Source organism: Pleurodeles waltl, chromosome 7, assembly GCF_031143425.1.
Source record: "Pleurodeles waltl isolate 20211129_DDA chromosome 7, aPleWal1.hap1.20221129, whole genome shotgun sequence".
Lineage (NCBI taxonomy): Eukaryota > Metazoa > Chordata > Amphibia > Caudata > Salamandridae > Pleurodeles > Pleurodeles waltl.
In genome coordinates this window covers 1,249,924,996-1,249,941,716 of record NC_090446.1, presented here as the reverse complement: position 1 = coordinate 1,249,941,716, position 16,721 = coordinate 1,249,924,996, and the positions used below count along the sequence as shown (strand labels likewise).

General features: G+C 42.8%; 1 protein-coding gene across 2 annotated transcripts in view; it reads left to right on the top strand.

The window, feature by feature from the left end:
- Positions 1 to 16,721, top strand: part of LOC138246128 (manganese-dependent ADP-ribose/CDP-alcohol diphosphatase-like) — a 54,983-nt gene that overhangs the window by 9,865 nt on the left and 28,397 nt on the right. The window lies entirely within an intron of this gene.

The following is a 16,721-nucleotide window of genomic DNA, read 5'->3' as shown; positions in this document are numbered from 1 at the left end:
TTTACATCAGCATGCAGCATTTTAAAAATGTGAGCATTTAAAAAGTAGTGCCTTATTTTTTTATTTTCACACAAAAATAGGGTGCTCCCGTCCTCCCCCCCCAATGGAACTTATAGCGCATTTAATGGTACTATCCTTGAAAGAATGTGCATTGGTTTAACTATACACTAACAATATTTTTCAAAATAATCCATAACCATGCCCACATTTGATATGCACAGGCTGTCTGGTACTTATCATACACTGACCTTGTGATGTACAGTAAAGCTCTAGATTGGAGCCCTGTCCTCAAAGCTGCCAAACAGCAAAATGATGATTTGCCTCTACAGACGAGGCAAAAACACCACCTCACATTTTTTATTCTTTATGAGTTACCGTTAAATAAATGACCATTGTTTGAGAACTTTATCTTTTTTACAGTCACTAATATTTCTAAAGCGCTTATACGTTTTGTATAAGCAGGATTAAATTCAACATTCTCATCATGACAGAACTGTGCTTTGCGTTTCAGGTCAAACGGCAAAGTACACAAAGTGTTAGACATTTCTCTATGTGTACTAGAATCAAAAGCAGACAGAGCGAACTGTGAAAGTACAAAGCACACACTTCTCTCCATTGAATAAATTCCCATTGTTCATACCAGGTCACACTGAGCTGTTGAATGTAAGGAATTAAATAATTTCCTTTCAGAACGATTTACACACTCCTCGTATTGGAAACATAAAGACTCTGTTTAACAAACAAAATAGAACTTATCAGAAGATTGTGGGCAATATTATCATGTCTGATACATTTCTACACAAGTCCTCATTGCTCGGATTGCCTTGTGCTATCAGAACTTCATCTTTTAACAAAGAGTGCACTGTTGACTTGTAACAGCGCGGGACGATCCATGCTTAAGAAACGATGCAGTAGAACGTTCAACAGCTAGATCTGTTTTTTTATGTGTGAATGAGTGCAAGTAGGAGTCTGAATGAGCGGAGGTGCCTAGAATGTTTTTGAAAGCAGATGAGATTGTGTAGGTATGCTGGGTCATTGTTATGTAGTACTTTGAAAGTGTGGGTGAGGAGTTTGAATTGTGCTTGTTTGTGTATAGGGAGCCAGTGGAGTACCTTGAGGTGTGGTGTGATATGAATGAAGCTTGGGAGGCTGGGAATGATTCTGGTTGCCGAGTTATGAGTGGTCTGCAGCCTTCTGGTAAGTTTTTGTTGATCGTGGCATAGAGGATGCTCCATAGTTTCACTTACTTGTGATGTTGAGGAGTTGATGGTGGTTGAGGTATTCGGTAAGGCATCTGTTGATGGTTTGCTCAAAGACCTTGGTTGGGAATGGTAGGAAGGAGATCGTCCTAAGTGGATGAACTTCATGGTAGCAGCAGTTTCTTTTGGAGTGACATCTAGCCATGTGGTTAGCATTGTTTTTTTGCATTGGATCCAGGGTGTTTGGGGAGATCTGGTGGGCCCGGTCGTGAATTGATGTTGCTGTATATGGTGATGATTTTGTTGCAGAAGAATTTAGAGAGATTGTTGCAGAGGTCCTGCAAGGGGTGATCAAGTTGGAGGCGGCCTCTGATGAGGTGAAATCCTTCACAATGGTGATGATTTCTTTACTCCTGTTGGTGGTGGCATCAATGCGGTCTGACTGAGTGGCATGTTTAGTGGTCCCGATCATTTGGTGCACCTCACATGCTTCTGTCTGTATTGTCCTGGCTCATTCTCCATTTGTGCTCCATTTGTTTGCAGTGGCATTTCATTAGTTCCTCTGTGTATCAACTGGCCTAGGGTCTAGATCATGTTGTATTGCTGTGTTTCAGGGCAGCCAGGGAGTCTAAGGTGGTGAACATAGGGTCCATGAGGTGTCCAGCGATACGGGTAGGTCTTTTTACTTGTTGGGTGAGGCCCAGGCTTCCAAGTTCTTTGATGAGTGCTTTTGAGTTAGGGTCGGTGTGGTCTTTCAGATGGAAGTTCAGGTCTCCAAGTGGGATGAAATTGCTAGCATCAAGGGCGAGTGGTGAGATGAAGTCTGGGTTGGAGTCAGTGAAGTTGGTGCACGGTCCCAGTGGTCTGTAGATGATAATGTTGCTTCCGGTGAGGTTGGCTATTAGGTGGAGCTTAAATGGCAGGTATTCCATTTTGGAGGGTGACATGTCAGTGGAGACGGTGCAGTTGATGGTGTACTTGTGGATGATGGCGATGCCTTTGCTGTCTTTGCCCAGACAGTGGTACCAAGTGTAAAATGACAAAATAATCAAGTGATACTATCACAAAAGTTCCACATTTTGCTGCATAATTAGCATTTTCTTTCATGCTTAATTTGGTCCTCTCTGCCACATAATTTAGTTCTCCCCTGCCGCATAATTCCAGTGGCACTCTCTATGGTTTGTCTCGCTTTTGTTGTTCACAGAGCAGCAGCAAAAACTAAAGTGTCCAGGCCTGAAGGGCACATGATTTAATAGAACTGTCACCACTGCAAGTCCTTTAAGTTTAACAACATTTTTAGACTTGTTTCTATCACTTGGAAGTTCTGCTTCCAGTGGAACGGAGGTAAGCCTGGACTGTAGGAAACAAGAGTAGGTCAGAGTGCAGGGCATCCGTGTTACTTATCACAAATCTAGCAGTGTGAAGCTATACCAAGCAGTGTCAAGTCTGTAACCCCTCTCCAGATGCTTGCTGAGTCATCACACATTATCCTTCTGACCGCCATTTTTTTAAAAACGAGTCTCTGGAGTGTAACCAATGGTTTAATATGTCAACGACTCAATGGCCACAGCACCAGTCACTCTAAGTCCATAGAGAGAAAAACCACAATGCAGACGGAGCTGCAGATGCACAGTGTTGTTGCCTTCAGGCAACCAAACACCCAAGTAAAATAAACCTGAAAGCAACAACTGTAGGAACACAAAGTTCCCCACCAGGCATTCAATCACCCCATCTCCAAAAGCGGCAAAGCTGAAAACGACTTTTACAGAAACAAAAGGAAATCCTCATAAAACAAGTAACATCCACCTCGTTCACAAACAACAAATGGCATACATGTAATATTGGTTGAAAGACTGTCTCATTGTGTCACAATCTATGTCACAAACACAATCATTGCGTACCAAAAAATTCTAATGAAAAATGAATGCATGTATAGATGTGGAGAACAAACCTAGCCTAATAGCAGCGGGGAGCTTCACAGGGTCAAGGACAAGCATAAAGTTATCAAGTGGTTTGTAGATAGTTAATGCATTGTGATGTATTGTTCTCTAAAGAGATGCATCTTCAGGTCTTTCCTAAATTCGAACAGGGTTGGGGTGGTCCTGATGAATATGAGGATGTTGTCTTAGCACGTTAGTGCATAGATGGAAAAGGCTTACTTCCTTGCTTTTTCTTTTTTAAACTTCGTAGCCTGCAGTCTGATTGTGTCTTGGCTGTGTCAAAACCACCAGGGATGGTGAGCTTACCTGCAAGATAAGCAGGGGTGATAGTTGTGATGACTTTGTAAGTAATGCGACTGGTTTTGAAGAAGGTGCGAGGTGGCAAGGGAAGTCAGTGGAGTTCCGTAAGAAAGGGAATAATGTAATCATTTTTCTTCAGGCCCTGGATGAGACCTGCTGTGGCATGTAGGATGACCTTAAAGGTTGCCAATGTGGAGCCTGGAAAGTCATGGTGTAGGGCCTTACCGCCATCCAGATGTTAAAGTACGAGGACTTGCACAGCAGTTCTGAATTTGCTTTTTGAAAGAAAACGTTCTGTAGTAGAGAGCTGGTAATAGACTGGCTTTCCATTTGTGGCAATGTGTTCCTTGAGGGAGCTTTCCAGGGTGAATCTAAGTGCCATGGCATTTAGTGAAAGCTGGGCTGTTAAGTCATCAAGTTTCATGTCATTGAGCCAGGTTAGTAGTGTTTCTTGTTTTAGTGTTTTTGACAAATATTATGAATTCTGTCCTGGTTGGGTTGAGCTTCAGGTAGGCACTGGGCATCCAGGTCTAGATGATGTGCAGGCAGTGTTTGAGGTTTTGGATGTCCGAAGCAGAGGAAACATTCAAGGAGAGTTGTGTATTAATACTTTTATATGTGAGTGCAGCACCACGTGGTTCCTGATTCTCAATTAATTGAGAAAAAGCAAAAAGCTGCTAAGATGCCGCTGCCATACTACTGAACTGATGAATTATATAAAAAATTAGACTGAATGGTGATAGGTATGGTGGCTATTTGGACTAATGCAACAGTTCTAGAAATCTGCTTTCAACCTCATTGGTTTAAGTCCCACTGTGTCCATTTGATTTTTCATGCTCCTGAGCACCACTGACTAATGTAAAAGTTAACAACAGTTATTCAGTGTTAAAATGCTCCATTGGATGAATGTGGGTGTCCTTTATTGTAGTTCCAAGATATACAGGGGTTACTAGGCCACAGCTGAGGTGGCACGCGGTGTTTACCACTGATGCTTCAGGGTCTAACCTACTCTGGATATTGAAAGCAGATCACCAAGTACAACTTTTCAGCACTTGACTCTCACAGTAGTGAGGTAAGCAGTCTAGGGAGGGAGTGCAACACTAGAGACTCAGATCTAAAAAATCATACAATAGAACTCAGTATTGCATGTCTAGCCCAGTGCTTTGGCTTTGTGAAAAAGTGAAAGTACTTTATAATTCAAACTACATAATGCAGTATGTTGGAAATGACCCTTTCTGCAAGGTTATCCCGAACACTGTTTTTCCACCCTTCTTTTTGTTGGCTTTAGGACTTCAGGCACTTTATCACAGCTAATTAGTGCTAAAGTGCATGTGCTGTCTCCCAAAAAAACTTGGTATGATTGGCTTACCCCTGTTTGGCATATTTCGTTTACCTGTCATAAAGGGGTATACCATATACCCAGGGCCTGTACATTAAATGCTACTAGTGAGCCTGCAGCACAGATTGTGCTACCCACAGAAGTAGCCTTTCAGACCTGTGTCAGGCCTGCCACATCAGTGCCTGATTGCACAGTTTGCTGCCACATTGACTTGGCATTTCAAACTACTTGCCAAGGCCTAACCCTCCCTTTTCCTACACCGCTAAGGTAGGCCCTAGGTAGCCCTATAGGCAGGGTGCTGTGTATGTAAGATAGAACAGGTACTGTTATGTTTTACATGTCCTAGTAGTGAAAAGAGCCTATTTCATTTTTCACTACAATGAGGACTGCTTGTCTCATAGGTTAGCATTGGGAAATATATAATTTTTAAAGAGGTAATTTCTGATCTGAAATGAGTACCATGCAAATTTTTGGTATATTTGGAATTGTATTAAAAAGTCCTGCTTATTGGTGCAGTAAGATCTTACATTACTATTTTAGAAATGCCACTTTTAGAAAGTTGGCATTTCTCTGTGCTTATAACTCTGGTATTTTGCAGCCTGACTCCAGTCCACTTCTAGGGCAGAGTGACAGCTACACTTACTTACTTTCCAGACAGCCACAATGCAGGAGGGGCTGGGTGTGACAGGAGAGGCATCTGCATCTTCCTGGGCTGGGAGAGGGAGAGGTTGTTCACACTTTACATGACAATAGGTTGTGTCCTGTCCTCCCACAAAGGGCTTATTTACCCCCTACTGTTGTCTGGAGCCGGGGCTGGGTTGAAAGGGGTTGTGTTACACTTGAAAGGTTTCATTTGAAGTCACGCCTTGAACAAATAAATTTTTGAGTATAAGTAGAGGGGCTCTGACTCCATGTTTGGAGAGCACTTTTAGAACTGGGAACCTCTGTCAGAAGGACTACTGTGCTGCACAACAGACTCATCTGGACTGCTCTTCTGATGTTCCCTGCTACCTGCTGCTATCTGGGTGGCCTAAAGGACTTACTGAATTGCTTTTCTGCTTGTTGCCATGCTGCTCCCTGACTGTGGTCTCACTAGGCACTATTGGGCTGCCAGGAGGAATCCCGCTATGAACCACTTGCTTTGCTGTGTGCTGTCCTGTCCACCTATAAGGCTGCTGGAGGGACTGTCACCCTGCAAGAAGTTATTCTTGTGCTGGGCTGGCTGCCCCTCTTATGACTCTTACAGTGTTTCCCAAGGAGCCCAGCGCTTGGACAAGGCTGTTCCCTGATACGTATCTGCTCCCAACCAGCAATGATAATTGATTTATGCTGTCTGTTAATCCTCGTGCCCAGCACATGATGAGTGCGTCATGTTTAACTTGGATGGCAAGACGAGTACATGGTGAGCGCTTACTGTAATCCAGCACAGCTCTTTTTTGGGGATTTTGTGCCCGGAGTCCCAGCTCTGAGGAAAGCCCTCGCTGCACAATCCTGCTGTATTACTAGGACAACCGAGGCTCAGTGAACTTGACCACAAGCGCCGCCACATGATCAACGGCTGCGTGGCGCACCAGCGCCTTTACCTACAGGGATTCCCGAGGTCCTAGTGGAGTTACCCATTGCCATCACCACCACAGGTCTTCACAAAGCTAAGTACTGCAGGAGGGTTCACGCTGCAGGCGTAGGCCAGTGACCCTCCCTCCAAAGAGATTCCCTAAGGTCACGGAGACCCCCTTCGATGCTCAAGTCACCTGAGGGCGGCTTGACCACAAGAAAAGCTGCACCGATCCCAACATTTGCACCAAGCTTTCACCGGCAACTGCTTCTTTGTACATATGGGAGACCGAGCGAAGTCTCCTCATTGGCCACTGCAGTGTGTGGGTGCCCCCGTGAACCGCACCTTGGGGGATTTGTTCTTCAGTTGTTGTTTGCCTTGTGGGGAGAGTCCTCAATGGAGGCCCCCCACCAAAGAAATTCCCGTAAATTGCCTAGGAGGAGCGTTTGAGGCTCGGCACCCATCCCTTTAAGTGGGGCGCATGGTTCTACCTTATTTCACTTACTAGGAGCACAAGGGTCCCGACATTATTTAGATTTTGGAAAAGAAACTCCAGGCGTCCCCTACGATGCCATATGGCCTGTTAAAGATTTTTCTGCGACTGTTATGAACTGTGAGAAAACAGGGCTGATTGCAGAGGCCCTGTAACCTTTTGCACCCATTTTTAACTTTTTGCTGTTGTTTTCCTGACTTGAATGGTGCACTGGGTACTGATAACCAGTCCCAGGCCCTGTGCTCTGTGTAAATTCATTATGCAAATAAGGCTAATTATAATTGGTTATGTCAACCTACCTTTAAGTCCCTAGTATATGGTATGTCATCTAGGTTTAGGGACCCCAGCATAGGTAGTGACCCCATAGGTGCACTTCTGAGGTGGCCAGTGTAATTTTAAAGACATGCCTGCCTTCCTGACTGCTTTTATACTAACGTTATATGCAAATTCGACTTTGGAATTACTAGTACTTCCAAAGTCTTGAACTACCTTATTTCTGCATATAAGTCACCCCTAAGGTGTGCCCTATGTGTCCCTAGAGTTGGGTGCCATCTGGCTATAAGCAGAGACTTTATAAAATTGTTTTATAAGCCCTAGTGGGGTAAAATAGCCAATATCGTTTTGCCCTCACTGTAGTGAATGGCCTCTATAGGCTAAAATAGGTAGACTTAGATGGGTATTTTAATTAACATAGTCCCCATAAGTGCCAGATACCTTGAGTTTGGTATCAAATTCATTGTTATAATAAATCCCACAACCTGCAATTGTTGGATTTATTATAACTAGTTCAGGTAAAGAGTTTCTAAACTCTACCTGAAAGTTGCCAACTTCAGCTCGGTAGTGCCCTTCACTAATTGGCCAACCTCTGGCAGCATGGACAGGCTGTCGTGATGAGGTGTGAAGTGGCTTGGGCTGAACACAAAGGATGTGCCTTGGGGAAGAGATCTGCCTCAGCAGATGGTGAAACAGGATGCGGGGAGAGCAGCTAAACTGGTCTTCAAAGGAAGGAAGGACATTTGGAGCAGCTCAGGACCTTCTCGACTTCCTGCAACCTCAGGCAATTAGGTGCCCTCTTGATTAGATTAGGAGAGGGTGGAAGAGGGGTGTATTTAGGATTCTGTCCAGGTGCATTCTGGGAATTGTAGTCCCAACTCCCAAGGAGCAACTCAGAGCTTCTGGAACCGTGGATCAAGTTTTGGACACTTCAAGGACCTAAAAAGGACCTCTGGAAGAAGATCCAGAAGTTTTGAGACGTTTAGAGCAACTCCATAAGTTGAAGAGGTGCATTGTGAGAGTTGTAGTCCCAGACCCCAAGAGGCAAACAGAACCTCTGAACCCTTGGCTGATGCTGTGGACCACTTGTCCGAATCAAGAAACACTTCAGAAAATGAGTATAACAGTGTTACCTCGTGGGTTGCACTGCCAGTGTGACCTTTTTTTTTTCTTTTGAACCTTTTGGGCGCTAGTTGCTTCTATGCACTAGAAAACATTAATTCTTTTAAAAACCATATCTCCTGTACCCCTTATCTGATTTATATCATATTGGTGCCATTTTAACCTCTTTAGTGTGGGCATCGGCCACACTACCTTCCTGGTGCGGGTCACGACCAGTGACTGACACCAGGGAGGGTTTTTAAAAAACAAACATCTAAAAATACCCCAGGAGACACCCGTGTATCCCCCCACCTCCCCCCACCAACCCCTTTGTGACGTCTGCACGCAGCAAGGCACACTGACGTCACTGTTTTGTTTTCTCCATTGGAGCAGGAAGTGGCCACATTTTTTTTTTTTTTTAAAAAGGCATGTGTCCCCTGGGGAGGGCACGATTGCGCATGAATACCATACAGCTACTAAAAAAATATATAGATCTATAAATAAATATATATATATATATATATAAAATAAGTAGATAGATCTATATATGTAGATAGATATATCTATCTATATAGATAGATAGATAGATATACATATCTATATAGACCGATATGTATATATATATATAGATCTAAATGTATATAGATCACTTTTGTCAATGCATGTGTGGTTTCCCTGGGGGATGCGATTGGCCCCCAGAAAAACCGGACCCACATATAAAAGTGATATATATATATATATATATATATACATACATGTGTGTGTGTGTATATATATATATATATATACATATATATTTCGCCACCCGTTGTCTTGCGTCTTCAAAGCAATGCACATACTTCAACTGACGCGTTTCAACTGTAGCTTTTAGGCAGTAGTAAAAAAGTCAAGTAAGTTTTGTGATTATGTTTCTGCTACAAAAGGATCAGACTTTTGTCTAGTGGCAGTTTTGATGCCATAAAGTAGCGCAGAAGGTTTATATGCCTACTGCAAAGATCAAATCTGTATTTTATGTAAATAGCTGAGTACGTTAGTAAAGTCAGCCATTACCTGCGCTATAATACAAATAAAATGTATGTGCGGGGTGCTATGGAGAGATGAAGGGCACTTTTGCTGGGTGGTTGTGAGGGAATCCGAGGAGGAGGTCATATAAGTGGGAGCACCCATAATGATTGTTCGACTGGGTGCTAGAGGTGCTAAAGAGTGTGACAATTGGTATGTGACAAGGTGAAGTAATAGTGTGTGTTTTTTTGAGTCTCTTGAAAGAATGTGCTGATTGAGGGAAGAAGCGAAGGTAAGGTGACCTCTACTGTTGCAGGTATCACACACACACACACACACAGACACACACACCAGCAATTCTGTGACTGTCTACGTAGGCTAGTGTTTTAGAGCAACAGTTTAGCCAGTAGCAGAGATGGCATCTCGTTGGACGACTGCTGCTCAAGCCCTCACCCAGGTTATAGAGGACAGCTCTGATGTAGGATAAGAGACTGAGACAGCAGATACTGAGACAGCTGCTGAGGGATAGGACAATGGCGCAGACTCTGGGAGTGATTTTTCAGTCGGTAGAGTCCCATTCAATAACTCTTCTTCCAGTGATTATGAGGGGGGTGATGAGGACAGTCCTGCTGTCCCTTCTCAGACATAGTCTGTGCAACGGGACAATAGCGGGTTAGCCCAACCCAGAGAGCAGGTGCATGTGGCTGCAAGCACAGACACAGTGCTCTCTTGAGAGCTCCCCAATTTAGTTCAGCCCCCAATTCCTCCGCCCAAATCGTATTGTGGAGACATCAGAATTATCACAAAAACAAACTTGTTTTGTAAGGCAGGCACCTGTGTTTTTGGTCCTGGGCTTGACGACCATATAGGGAAACATAACTAGACATCCAGGGGAGTCCACAGAGTTGTGACTTGTGTGGATTCTTACCCAGAATACCCTGCAAAGCTGAAATGTTGAATAAAAACTCTATTTTTTTCTTGCATTTCTGTCACACAAACTACTGGAATATGCTGGGATTCACAGAATTCCTACCACCCAGCGTTTCCCCACCTGTCCTGATAAAAACACTACCCCACTTGAGTGCCTGTACCTAGTGTCGTGGGAACTAGGCCTACCCACACAAGTGAGGTACAATTTTTAATTTGTGGCTCCTCTCAGATTCCAGAACATTCTGTCACCGAAATGTGAGGAAAAAGTTTTTTTTTTTTTTTGCCTAATATTGAGGTTTGCAAAGGATTCTGGGTAACAGAACCTGGTGAGAGCCCCACAAGTCACCCCATCTCGGATTCCCATAGGTGTCAAGTTTTAAAAAATGCACAGGTTTAGTAGGTTTCACTAGGTGCCTGCTGAGCTAGAGGCCAAAATCCACAGCTAGGCACCTTGCTAAAAACAGCTCTGTTTTCTTTGGGAAAATGTGATGTGTCTATGTTGTGTTTTGGGGCATTTCCTGTCGTGGGCACTAGGTCTACCCACACAAGTGAGGTACCTTTTTTATCAGAAGACTTGAGGGAACACTGGGTGGAATGAAATATGTGGCTCCAATCAGATTCCAGAACTTTTTGTCACCGAAAAGTGAGAAAAAAGTGTTTTGTCCCCAAATGTTGAGGTTTGCAAAGGATTCTGGTTAACAGAACCTGGCGAGAGCCCCACAAGTCATCCCATCTTGGATTCCCCTAGGTTTCTGGTTTAAAAAAATGCACAGGTTTGGTAGGTTTCCTTAGGTGCCGGCTGAGCTAGAGGCCAAAATCCACAGCTAGGCACTTTCCAAAAAACACGTCAATTTTCAATGTAAAAGTATGATGTGTCCATGTTGCGTTTCCTGTCGCAGGCATTAGGCCTACCCACGCAAGTGAGGTACCATTTGTATCGGGAGACTTAGGGGAACACAGAATAGCAGAACCAGTGTTATTGCCCCTTGTCTTTCTTTACATTTATTCCTTCCAAATGTAAGCCAGTGTGTAAAAAAGACATCTATTTGAGAAATGCCCTTTAATTCACATGCTAGTTTGGGTACCCTGGAATTCAGAGATGTGCAAATAACCCCTGCTTCTCAGCACTTTATCTTGTGTCCATTTTGGAACTACAAAGGTTTTCTTGATACCTATTTTTAACTTTTTATATTTCAGCAAATGAATTGCTGTATACCCGGTGTATACCCGGTAGAATGAAAACCCATTGCAAAGTGCAGCTCATTTATTGGCTCTGGGTACCTAGGGATCTTGATGAACCTACAAGCCCTATATATACCCGCAACCAGAAGAGTCCGGCAGACGTAACGGTATATTGCTTTCAAACATCTGACGTTGCAGGAAAAATTTACAGAGTTAAACCTGGAGAAAAATGGATGTTTTTTTCAGCTCAATTTCAATTTTTTTTTTATTTCAGCTGTTATTTTGTGTAGGGAAACTTTGTAGGATCTACACAAATGACCCCTTGCTGAATTCAGAATTTTGTCTACTTTTTAGAAATGTTTAGCTTTCCGGGATCCAGCATTGGTTTCACACCCATTCCTGTAACTAAATGGAAGGAGGCTGAAAGCACAAAAAATAGTAAAAATGGGGAATGTCCCGGTAAAATGCCAAAATTGTGTTGAAAAATGTGGTTTTCTGATTCAAGTCTACCTGTTCCTGAAAGCTGGGAAGATGGTGATTTTAGCACCACAAATCCCTTTGTTGATGCCATTTTCAGGGGAAAAAAACACAAGCCTTCTTCGGCAGCCCTTTTTTCCCATTTAAAAAAAAAAAAAAAAACGAAATTGTTGCTGTATTTTGGCTAATTTCTTGTACTCCTACAGGGGAACCCACAAACTCTGGGTACCTTTAGAATCCCTAGGATGTTGGAAAAAAAAGGACGCAAATTTGGCGTTTGTAGCTTATGTGGACAAAAAGTTACGAAGGCCCAAGTGTGAACTCCAAATAGCCAAAAAAGGGCTCAGCCCTGGGGCAGGCGGAAGGCCCAGCAGCTAAGGGGTTAAAGATAAATATGTAATCTATTTTTATAAATTGGTGTTGAATTTTTATTGTGTTTTACTTATTTACTGTTTTGTGATTTTTAAATGCTTTACACACTTGTTAAGCCTTGTTGCTCATTGCCAGTCTACGAAGGATTAAGCTGGTTTTAATTTATTGAGACCTAACTCGACCTAAGTGGAGGTTAGTGGCCTATTGCTAAGTGTAGGTATTTGCCTGCGCTTACCAATAATCCACTTTCCAACATGAACACCTGTGTTAAACGTGACTATTATAACCTTTGTTACGGGCATACAATTAATGATCCACAACAGGAGGCTCACAAGTGTCTATACGAGTCATACACATCAAGAACAATTCGCTATATATGTAGCAGGTTAGACCCGTTCAAGGTATATAAGTTGTTAAGGGTGGTGTACGGGCTGTCAGAGGAAAAGAAATGTCCAGGCTGATATGGTTAAGGTCTTGTCAACGGCACTCAAGGAGATCTGATACGCAAGCGACGCCAAGCTCAAAACTCGCGTATGCAGGGTATGTGTGCCTATTTTGACAGAAATTGATAGAAAGGGTCTTAGAAAGATGAATGTGCGATATTTATGAGAAAAATAGAAGAATCAGCTCTTTAGCCCCTGAAGACTGTTTTAAAACATGCAGAGTCTGAGGGTAGCGGGTCATGACTGTGTTATTTAACGTTACATACTTACTCACTTTTAGGATGATCATCAGAATGTTGCAATGCAAGATGTCTATGAGTTATACCCCGGATACATGTGCATTGCCAGAATGATATATGTGCTCATTAAAGAAAGAATAGCTGAAATACACCCTGTAACTCTGGATTATCTGAACATTTCTGAGCCGACAGCTACGATGCTGTGCGACAGTCCTGAATGTATAACCAAATGATTTATCAACACGTGGATGCCTACAACGGATAAATACTGGAGCGTGTACAAAGGGCGTACATGGGAGTTAAGACTTTTGCCGACAACCGTGTTATTCACAGCCTTGGAGATTCTGACCGATGTTTATTTCACAAATAAGGGTTTTGTATTATCCGGCCTAGAACTGTATTAACTTATGAATGCTATCAGTATCCTGAGTGTACAAACTTACTGAAGGGGTGAGCGGGGAGTCGTGTCTAGAGCTATCGAGTGTATATCTATAAAAATTGCAAAACTTGTGACGGTGAGGCCGATTAGCGCCATGGCCTTTAGTAATGTAGGTAGCATGTTTCATACTATGTATACGTGTGAAAAGTCAACAAACTGTCCAACAATGACGTTCATAAGACCGGTAGCTAGAAACTGTAAAGTATGTTGCTTTTATGCTGTGCTAATATTTGTTATTTTTAATAAATTGGCCTTACACAAAACCGGAGTCATTCATTTTATGGTTTGTAACAGCTGATAACATGTCAGGTGGTGGATTAAGGAAGCTTTTCTACTATACAAGAGGGGTCGGTAACTTCGGGGGTGCGGAAGCGGTGTTTAGAAGGGCTCTAGTTTAAAATGAACCGGTAAACAGCACTGCTGAAGACTTGGTTATCTGAGAAAGAGGCATATTCACTCCATAAACCCACCCGGAAGCGTTTTAAGAGAAGACCTACCATCGTTAATGCGCAAGTAGATTATCAATGGCAGGCGGACATAATGAGTCTTCAAGAGTTAGCAAAGCATAATAACGGTGCTCGAAACATATTAACGGTTATAAATGTATTATCCAAGGATGCCTATGCAGAAGCGTTAAGCGATAAAAGTGGGACCAGTGTGAACGAAGCCTTTAAAGCCATCTTCAGGAAGGGGCGAACCCCTCAAAAAGACGCTGCAAAATAATTTTTGAAAAAAGCGTTTCAGAAATTATTAAAGCAGCACAATGTTAAACATTTTATAATGCACACTGAGGTAAAAGCAGCTGTTATAGAGTGTTTTAACAGAACCTTAAAGTCTAAGATGTGGATATATTTTACAGCTTATAACACCTACAGATACGTGGATGTTCTACAGGCTTTTATAGATGTTTATAACGCCACTTACCACAAAACCATCGAAACGGCACCCATAGAGGTAACAACTGATAATTTGCTAAAGGCGTGGAGAACTGTGTAGGGGAGTCAGATCGCTGCAGGTTAAAGAAGCCTCTTTTAAAAGAAGGCAACCATGTTAGGGTTTCAAAATTGAAAGGGGTCTTTACGAAGGGCTAACAACAGACTTTAGTGACGAGATATTTATAGTTGAAAGTGCGGAGCTTAAAGACGATGGATATATTTTCAAGCTAAAGGACTATGCTGGGGAAAAGTTGTCTGGCTTCTTTTACAAGGAGGAGCTACAGAAGGTACCTAATGATCCTCACAGGGTGTACAGGGTCGAAAAGATTGTGAAAAGGAAAGGTAGCAGTTCTAACCAATAGATTTTTGTCAAATGATGGGAGTGGGCCAAGAAATTTAACATTCAGATGTTGGCCAGTTCCATGCAGGTTGTGTGAGTACGGCGGGGTCTCGTTGTAGACAACATAATGGAGACAACAGCATTTTATATCACTCTGCTGTCCTACACCTCAAGGGACATGTTCCCTGACAATCAAATTTCTAATTACACAGTGAAATTGGCTAAACCCGTAGACCTGAAAGGGCATTGGGAGGTAGCCCTAACAGAAACCCAGACCCTAGAAGATGTAATACGTTTTCAACGTATGATGCCATATTTAATATAAAGCGTGCTCAGGACGCTTTGACCATCTATGCCAGATTTCCTCACAGTCATTACCCATCTGTTACCGCGGTGTACGAAGGCCTAAAAAGAAACCATAGCCAGCATTGAAACGTACACAAATATTCGTGCCAGATTTCCTCACAGTCATTACCCATCTGTTACCGCGGTGAACGAAGGCCTAAAAAGAAACCATAGCCAGCATTGAAACGTACACAAATATTCAGATAGCATTAGAAGGAAGATGTTTCTTAAAGCTCCGAATCGCGATACCATGTTTAACTGTTGAGGTAAATTAAGAAGGGTTTTAGAACAGTGCAACATATCAAAAGTCAATTAGAACCAGACCCATCATGCCCGATATTAACGGCGGTTTTTATACACTACATGTATAGCAACATCGTAGAGTTGCTGTTGCTAAGATGGGTCCAGGTGAAGGGTGAAAATAACATAGTGGTCAATATACACTACAACAAACCTGACTACGTATCAATTTCTCAAAATCATTTTGACACCATTGTGATAATGATCGACGACAACCAGGCTGAGCCGGAGACCTTTAAATATGGGAAAGTTATTGTTAAACTTCATTTGAGACCGTGGCGCGACAATGACTATTAACAAGTCATCATGGTGATTATGAAAACATGCGGTGACCCCTCTATATATAGGGATTATTATAGAAACCAGGCTGGACATGGAGCCACACCACCATACTTTATACGGCCCGATTTGGGGGGCTTCTCCTGTAGTTTGTTTTAGAAGAGCCATGCCGTTCTTGAGAAGAGGCTACATAATTACTAAGCCACGCGTCAAAGCGGCTGCTACGAACATGGCTCAGGACGTGGTGGGTTTTGTGACGTCTTCGTTTGTTGAACGTATGAATAAGCTACCTCAAGAAGGAGCAGGGCTGAGGTACAAGTCTTGCACATGTGTTAAAAGGAAGCATGGGGTTTCAAAGTGCAGGGGGTCACAAAGACGCCAATCTTCAAAAAGTGCTGACAAAAGAAGATCCATAAGTCGGAAGAGAGCTTCGAAGAAGAAGAAGAGACAGGGCGCTAAGGTAAATATTTTTTTTAAACGGAACATCATGCAAACATGGCTTTTGTACATTGTGCATCGGGTGAATGCGCTAAATCAGAGTTAGACCTGTTTTCTCTAAAACCCATGCAGACTAGATTCGAAAACAGTTTTTCGTGGAGGTATAGCCGCTTTGCCGCCTTTGATGACGATACAGTTTTTTGTGTCAGGGTCAACCGATATGTATCTAGATCTCATCAATACGCTGCTGCACCTCATCTGTAAAATTGTAAAAGCAGATGGTTCAAACATAGCGAACAACGCTAAAGTTGTGACGATTGCTTACCCCGTCGCAACCATGTTAAATCAGGTGGACATCACCCTTGGCGATCAGCTTTTCACGCAAAATGATAACATGTACAGGGCATACATTGAGAGTATTCTAGACGTGAAGCCCTGGACAACCAGCTTTCACCGGGATTCTTCTACAAAGATACTTATGGCCATTTTGAAGCTAGGGCGTTGGACAGTCACAATCAGGGTTTTGTAAAAAGAGCAAGCTTCGCCGCAGGCAGTAGACAGTTTGACCTTCTACTTTTCTACCAAGATTAACTACTTGTCAATGGCATCAATCTTAAGATGAAACTAACCTGCAACAAAGACTCATTCTGTCTCATCATTGGGGATGTGGAACAGTGTCAACTTGTTATACTGTCTGCCAGTTTGTAAAGAGAGTGAAAGTATGACGAAGCGTCAGACTGGCTCACGTTGAGGCCTTACAGCTATCGAACTCCAAGTATGCTGTGGAAAGGGTAGCTCTG